At 41.9% G+C, this 7,909-nt stretch overlaps 1 protein-coding gene across 1 annotated transcript in view; it reads right to left on the minus strand.

Annotated features, from left to right (window-relative positions):
• STARD13 (StAR related lipid transfer domain containing 13) overlaps positions 1 to 3,803 on the minus strand; it is a 525,698-nt gene extending 521,895 nt beyond the window's left edge. The window contains exon 1 of the mRNA XM_055426262.2: positions 3,735 to 3,803. The gene's annotated coding sequence lies outside the window, so the exon portion shown is untranslated. The remainder of the gene's footprint in view (positions 1 to 3,734) is intronic.
• Positions 3,804 to 7,909: the final 4,106 nt, after the last annotated feature.

Raw genomic sequence — 7,909 nt, forward strand, 5'->3', positions numbered from 1 at the left:
AATTGTTTGAAGATAAAGGATATACATAGTGATATAAATAAAAAGTTCTGAAAAGTGTAAAAGAATGTTTACAGATACTTACAGCTTTATAAAGCTGTCCTATGTTTTATCACCCATAATGGAACATATAATGATGGAAGATATTCATTTTCAATTAATTTATTGTGTTGACCAATTTGCTTCAGACCAAATTACCTTTGGCTATCTGCTTTTACATGCTGTCTGCTGCTGCTGCTGCTGCTGCTAAGTCACTTCAGTCGTGTCCGACTCTGTGTGACCCCACAGACGGAAGCCCACCAGGCTCCCCCATCCCTGGGATTCTCCAGGCAAGAACACCGGAGTGGGTTGCCATTTCCTTCTCCAATGTGTGAAAGTGAAAAGTGAAAGTGAAGTTGCTCAGTCGTGTCCGACCCTTAGCGACCCCACGGACTGCAGCCTACCAGGCTCCTCTATCCATGGGATTTTCTAGGCAAGAGTACTGGAGTGGCTTGCCATTGCCTTCTCCACATGCTGTCTACCAAGCTAATAGTACATTAGAGAAAAGAAATGTGACCATCAAGGTGATTTTTTTTTTTTTAGTAAATCTATTCTGATTCTAGGGATCCACTAGCATCTCTTTCAGTTGTTCCACAAACCACTCCTTTAATAAACCATTTTTGAATCTTGCCAGTTTGCAAAAATTAAGCAATATGTCTAAGTTCCTCTTGAAACTGTCTAAAGACAGCAATGGGGAGTAACCTCCTACTTAAAATAAGTGCCGGCACACGTGGCTAGGATGATATCCAGGCACTTTATTCCAAGTATTTTCTCAAGGAAATTGCTCAACTTCTCCACCATCTGGCATCTCTACAGAATCACATCAAGAATATGACATATATTTAATATTCTCCCACCCTATAGGTATCCCGATGCTATTTTTCCCTTGACCCATCTTTATATTACTACTGTGATTTTAAAAACCAGTGTGGTTCCCAGGGCCATGATTGCTGCTTGACCCTGTTCTTACCTCCTGGTCTACATTTATGGCTGTCTGAGAGGGCAGGTGTATAGGAGTCACTAAAAGCTCCTGGAAATTGCCAGCCATGTCTCCCTGAGCCCTGTCGTGCTGCTACCACATACCTAGGTGATAGGTTGCACTTTCTATTATTTTGCCTAATACACCAAATTACATCGATAAAGTATTTAAATTCTATTCCATCTTGTCCGTGAAAGGATACAGTCAGGTTATTAACTTTTAAGTCATAGTCCTCACTTTTAAAAAATAAATGGTCTAACCATAACTCACAGGGCTTTTGTTTACCTAGATTTGCATGCCGGGTAATCTCAGTAAAAATTTGTAGAATGATTGAAGGAATGTGCTTCACATAGGATGTGAAATTGTAGAAGATAAATTCAGCTATTCCTTCAGCCTTCCATTCATTCAATAAAAAGTGAAAAAAAATAACAAAAGGAAACTATTAGCTCTAGAGGCAAATGAGATTCGTTAAATATGAGTTCTGTAATGGTGGTGATTTCAGCAGGGTTTGGTTGTTAACAGTGACAGAGAATTCTTCTTCTTAGTCTTATAATTCTAGTGCTTTTGTCAACCTTTTGAGAACTTCCCCCAAACATTGCAATGCTGAGAAATCAGAGTCTGAATGCAGTTATGAGGAAAAGACTAAAAATTTTCAAAGATGAAAAACACAAGAACTTCAGGGAATCAATAAAGGAGATGTCATCCTTAAATAAAGAGAGAAATCTTGAAAAAAATATTATGATCCCTTATTAGGCAGTTTTTCCTGAACTGTCATAGGCAATATATTTCACCTTTGTTCCTCCCGCAACTCTATTTTTCCCCTCCTGCTTTTAATTTTACTAAAATAAGAAAAGGAATTCCTAAGAATGGCTGTGATGTAGTGTCTGGTTAACAAAGCTAACACATTGCCTAAATATTTATTCTCACGTACAGGGTATTTGGATTGCAGATGTGCAGAATTATTGTCAGGTTAAAAATAACTCTTCCCACAAGGCAGTGGTGCACTGGAATGCTAATCCAAGCCTACTGCTTATCCTTGTGAGCCTTGCATCCTGGGTGTCCTAGCTGTACAAAGTAAACAGCCCCAGCCTTATTTCCTTAGGAACCTCACCTTTTCTCTTGAGCTGTTTAAAAAAAAAAAAAAAATTGTGCCAAGACTAGCAAGAAACAGGGCAACGAGAGAAGGAGAAAAATCCTCAGAGAGCCACCCTCCGTTCTCCCGCATTCTTTATTGTGTGCCTGGTGAGGGAATTTTCTTCTCTTCAGGCCAAAGGTAGCTTAGACATTCTAATCCTTAGAGTAAGTACTTCGCTTAAACTGTGTGCAGCTTATCAGTAACGTGGTTCAAAGGGTAGGCTCGTGGAAATACCTGGGGCCAGGTTAGGCAGCTTAATCCTGGAAGGGAGAAAGCCTGGAAGGCAGATGGAGTCCAGGTCAGGTTCCACCTGTACTGCCACTTCAGACTTTAGGCAGGGTGCCCTCGCCCCTCTGGGGTTCACCTTCTCAGCCTGAAAACTGAAAGCAACTTGTATCGCAAGAATGTGCCCTGGAGGCAGTATAATGACACAGACCAGGAGTCCTGGGGAGAAAGACAATAATAAGCAAGAATCTAATTGATCTGTGTGGATGCAGGTTGGTGCTGTCCATGAAAAAGGCACAAAAAGAGGTATGGAAATCTCAGGGAAAGTTTAAGATACAATTAACTTAGTTCTCATGGAAGTGCCAAAGGCAAACTAGGAGAGAAGAGGCACCTCAGCAAAGATTTAAGAGAAAAGAAGTAGCAGGAATATAGTGTAGGTCTTCTCCTTTGTGGCCTACAGAGCACAGAGAGAAGATTCAGCATCTTCTCTTCCCCTCCAACAGAGAGAGATTTTACAGTGACGCTCTCTTAGATCATTTGGATACCTGAAAGCATCCAGTATTCCACCCTTGGAGTCTGAACTTGAATGAAAACATTAAAAGCACCTATAAATTTCTACAGAAAGATTGGGATTTTTGTTAACAGCATTAGACAAGTAACTGCTTTACATGCATACTGTCGAACTTGTTCTGCAGCATCTTTTGTCTGACAAGCCTCTGACTCTTAGCCTGCATTAGAGTAACTTCTAGCCTCCCAACTTCATTTGCCACAGTCACAAGGAACTGGCCTGCACACAGCAGCACCTGATCCCAGCAGTTTCCACATCTTGCAGAGCAGTGCCAACACCACTGTAACAGCAGGGTTTCACTAATTCCCCTCCCATGCTTAAATTAAACAGGCACCCAGCGACACTTAAGATACAGACCCGCAGACCTGGACTGACATTTGGTTACAGTTCCACTGGGATTTTTCTCTCTACAGCACTAGTCCTGCATACAGACCCATTTTCAAGTGGCAAAGATAATTTGATCCCACTTTAAAGGATACTGATTACACTGAAAGCAGAGAAAAAAACCTGGCCTATCCTGGGAACGTTCACACAAGTTTAAAAGTATAACATATCAACGTGACTATTTCATTTTTTTAAAGCAATGGGTTTGTTTGGTTTCTTTTTCCTTTTTTTTGTCTTTTAAAATCAGAGCTGTATGTGCATGTTTGACAGTGAGCTGTTATTCTTAAAGGCAGCAGGAGAAAGCAGCATGTTAAAGTTTCACATTAAACAAAGAAGAGTTTTAAAAAACGTCCTCAAATTACATTCACAGTTTGAAAGTTCAAGAATTGTGGCTGAGCCCTGCTTACCTTACAGTTTCAGGTCCCAAGGGGTCTTTAAGTTTAAAGCAGTACATCAACTGTGCAGGACTGATTTTCTGGCATAAAAGTCTAATCTGTCATAGCACCCAACTCACCGGGAGGAGCCAGCCTCCTGTTCCCGAGCACCAATGAGGGAACCTAAGGAGCACATGTGGGAAGTGGCTTCCTTGAAAGCCTGTCACCATCTGCACATGCTCTTTGTGACGGAGGTGCCAAATCAACCTTGGCTGGAAGCTCACAAAGCACCTCATTGTGAGTCCCGGACATCTCTCTGGGGAGAAGAAAAGGTTATTTAAAAAAAAAAAGGCTCTAGTCAATCTGAAGTTTTCATGCTTTTGTTGGAATGGGTCTCTCATTCATTAAAAATATAGAGGAGCTATTTTCTGTTAATCAGCTTCCTGGGGAACAAGTATAACTAATAACAATACATCTGTATATTGAGGTAAGAGGGGCAGCTTATCTTTTGGAATTCTGCTACTTACTGGTCCTGGCTGGTGTGAAGGAGGGCTCCATTTCATTACTTAGAAAAGGGTCTACTCCATAAGAACTGACAGGATGCTTTATTAGAACAAAACTCACGTTTATGAGTGCGACAGTAATGTTTGTTAGTTTGGACCCACCAGGCCCAAGGATAAAATGAAAATCTACCATATCTCTGTTATAAAATCATCAGTGACACTGACAATATTTCAACTGGACTCTCCCATCAAGTTAACTAGAAGTCATTGTGAGAAGGAATTGCACATCTTCTAATGGGACAAAGATGTACAATGACCAGAAAAACATTTGCCTGTGACCCTCATAGACACCTGCTTTAATGTGCTACAGAAAAGCATTATTGAATGAGGGGGAAAAAAGTCAAAATACTGAAACCTCTTTAAAATCCAAATGTGAAAGTCTTGATCCATGACTACCCTTTTCGTGGAGTTTGATGTTCAGTCCTTCTGCCATCTTTGCTCAGACACTAGCCTGAAGCAGAATATCACAGTGAGCAGGTAGCTATGGATGTAAATAAGATAGAAAAGCAGCACCATGAAGTGGAGCGAGGAGACCCATGTTCAAGTTCTGGTTCTGTTTGTATCATCAACTTTACGCCCAGGAAAATCTTGAGGTCTCCATGGGTCTCATCTTTTTTGTTTTTTCCTGTAAAGTGAGGGAGTTAAACTAGTCCAGAAATGGAAAAGAGAATGTAGTCTCTGAGTGCAGTTCACTGGGTAGGGGCTAAAGTGAGATGGAAACATGAGTAGTATTTCAAGGGTAGCTATTCCGCCCAAAATTACTGAGTCCAATTGAAATGTGCACTGAATTATGCTAAATCCACTAATTTTTTAAAAAAAGCTTGATATTCAAATATCTTAAAAATGTGAAATCTAAGTTATTATATATGTGAGTAACTTATTCAAAATGTTTAAAAATACTGTGAATACCAAACAAAATCTATCTGCTGGTTAAATTTGCCCTTCAGGCTATCAGTTTAAGATTTGGCAACTCAGTTCAGTTCAGTTCAGTTCAGTCGCTCAGTTGTGTCCGACTCTTAGTGACCCCATGAACCACAGCACGCCAGGCCTCCCTGTCCATCACCAACTCCCGGAGTTCACTCAAACTCATGTTCATCGAGTCGGTGATGCCATCCAGCCACCTCATTCTCTGTCGTCCCCGTCTCCTCCTACCCCCAATCGCTCCCAGCATCAGAGTCTTTGCCAGTGAGTCAACTCATCGCATGAGGTGGCCAAAGTATTGGAGTTTCAGCTTTAGCATAAGTCCTTCCAATGAACACCCAGGATTGATCTCCTCTAGAATGGACTGGTTGGATCTCCTTGCAGTCCAAGGGACTCTCAAGAGTCTTCTCCAGCATCACAGTTCAAAAGCATCAATTCTTCGGCAATCAGCTTTCTTCACAGTCCAACTCTCACATCCATACATGACCACGGGAAAAACCATAGCCTTGACTAGATGGACCTTTGTTGGCAAAGTAATGTCTCTGCTTTTTAATATGCTATCTAGGCTGGTCATAACTTTCCTTCCAAGGAGTAAGCGTCTTTTAATTTCATGGCTGCAATCAGCATCCGCAGTGATTTTGGAGCCCAAAAAAACAAAGTCTGACATGGTTTCCACTGTTTCCCCATCTATTTCCCATGCAGTGATGGGACCAGATGCCATGATCTTCGTTTTCTGAATGTTGAGCTTCAAGCCAACCTTTTCACTCTCCTCTTTCACTTTCATCAAGAGGCCTTTGAGTTCCTCTTCACTTTCTGCCATAAGGGTGGTGTCATCTGCATATCTGAGGTTATTGATATTTCTCCCGGCAATCTTGATTCCAGCTTGTGCTTCTTCCAGCCCAGCGTTCCTCATGATGTACTCTGCATATAAGTTAAATAAGTAGGGTGACAATATACAACCTTGATGTACTCCTTTTCCTATTTGGAACCAGTCTATTGTTCCATGTCCAGTTCTAACTGTTGCTTCCTGACCTGCATACAGGTTTCTCAAGAGGCAGGTCAGGTGGTCTGGTATTCCCATCTCTTTCAGAATTTTCCACAGTTTATTGTGATCCACACAGTCAAAGGCCTTGGCATAGTCAGTGAAGCAGAAATAGATGTTTTTCTGGAACTCTCTTGCTTTCTCCATAATCCAGCGGATGTTGGCAATTTGATCTCTGGTGCCTCTGCCTTTTCTAAAACCTGCTTGAACATCTGGAAGTTCACGATTCACATATTGCTGAAGCCTAGCTTGGAGAATTTTGAGCATGACTTTACTAGCGTGTGAGATGAGTGCAATTGTGCGGTAGTTTGAGCATTCTTTGGCATTGCCTTTCTTTGGGATTGGAATGAAGACTGACCTTTTCCAGTCCTGTGGCCATTGCTGAGTTTTCCAAATTTGCTGACATATTGAGTGCAGCACTTTCACAGCATCATCTTTCAGGATTTGAAATAGCTCAATTGGAATTCCATCACCTCCACTAGCTTTGTTCGTCGTGATGCTCTCTAAGGCCCACTTGACTTCACATTCCAAGATGTCTGGTTCCAGGTGAGTGATCATGCCATCGTGATTATCTTCATCGTGAAGATCTTTTTTGTACAGGTAATCTTAAATCTTATCCTGCTGGAAAATAAATAGTCCAGGGAAATTAGTCTCTAAAAGAAACTGTTTTTCAGCGTGGTTAGCAGTCAAAGTAGGACTTAAAGAAAAGGCTTCCTAGTAATTTGGGGTGAAATTAGGGACCTTTGCTGCGCTGCTTTATGATGGTGACCACATGATCAGTGACCTCATGCATCCAGTTTTACATGGAAGGGGCTGGAGTAGGACCTAAGGGATCATTAACACTTTAAGAATCTGATGAAGGAAAGGAGGCAGGAAAACCTACACAGGAGAGAAAAGAGAAGATCATTCCAGTAATATAAAAACCAACTGAATGCAGGGCTACCAGTCTTATCTCAAGACTGAAATACCAGAATTAAAGGTTCCAATAGGGTTCACAATAAGTAGCTAAATTCAGAAATTGAGAGGAAGAGAAGATTTCTTGACTTGCTGAATAAGAGATGTTGGGTGGTTGAGTGGGGTGGAGATGCATGCAAAACAAAGTTGACTGAGTAAGCCTTTTCTACATCAAAAGGCAAAGTTAACATTGAGATTACTCAGTTCTCAGGGTCTGAGCCATCTGAGCAATGCTGCCCTTTGTGAGCCACTGGATGAGCTGGGTAGAGAAGGCCACATTATGAGTGCTGACTCATCCTTGTGAGGGAGAGGGTGCTGACTCAGCAAGGACCCAGGCCAAAGTCCTGCAGACATGCTCAGTAAACATTTGTCCTGGCTGATGGACCCTGGCCAGGAGACTAGACCAAAGACCAAGACGGGGAAGTGGTGGTTTAGTCTCTAAGTCACGTCCGACTCTTGGGATCCCATGGACTCCTCTGTCCATGGAATTCTCTAGTCGAGAATACTGGAGTGGGTTGGCATTTCCTTCACCAGGGGATGTTCCGGACTCAGGAATCGAACCCAGGTCTCTTGCATTGCAAGCAGATTCTTTACCAACTGAGCTACCAGGGAAGTCTAATCCTTCAAGACTCAGGTCTAATCTCAATCATTTTATTACAGGCAGATTCTTTACCAACTGAGCTACCATTCCGTTCCGTTCCGTCGCTCAGTCGTGTCTGACTCTATGC

This window comes from Moschus berezovskii, chromosome 13 (genome assembly GCF_049115385.1).
Source record: "Moschus berezovskii isolate FMDL1 chromosome 13, NW_MosBer_1.0, whole genome shotgun sequence".
NCBI classification, from domain to species: domain Eukaryota; kingdom Metazoa; phylum Chordata; class Mammalia; order Artiodactyla; family Moschidae; genus Moschus; species Moschus berezovskii.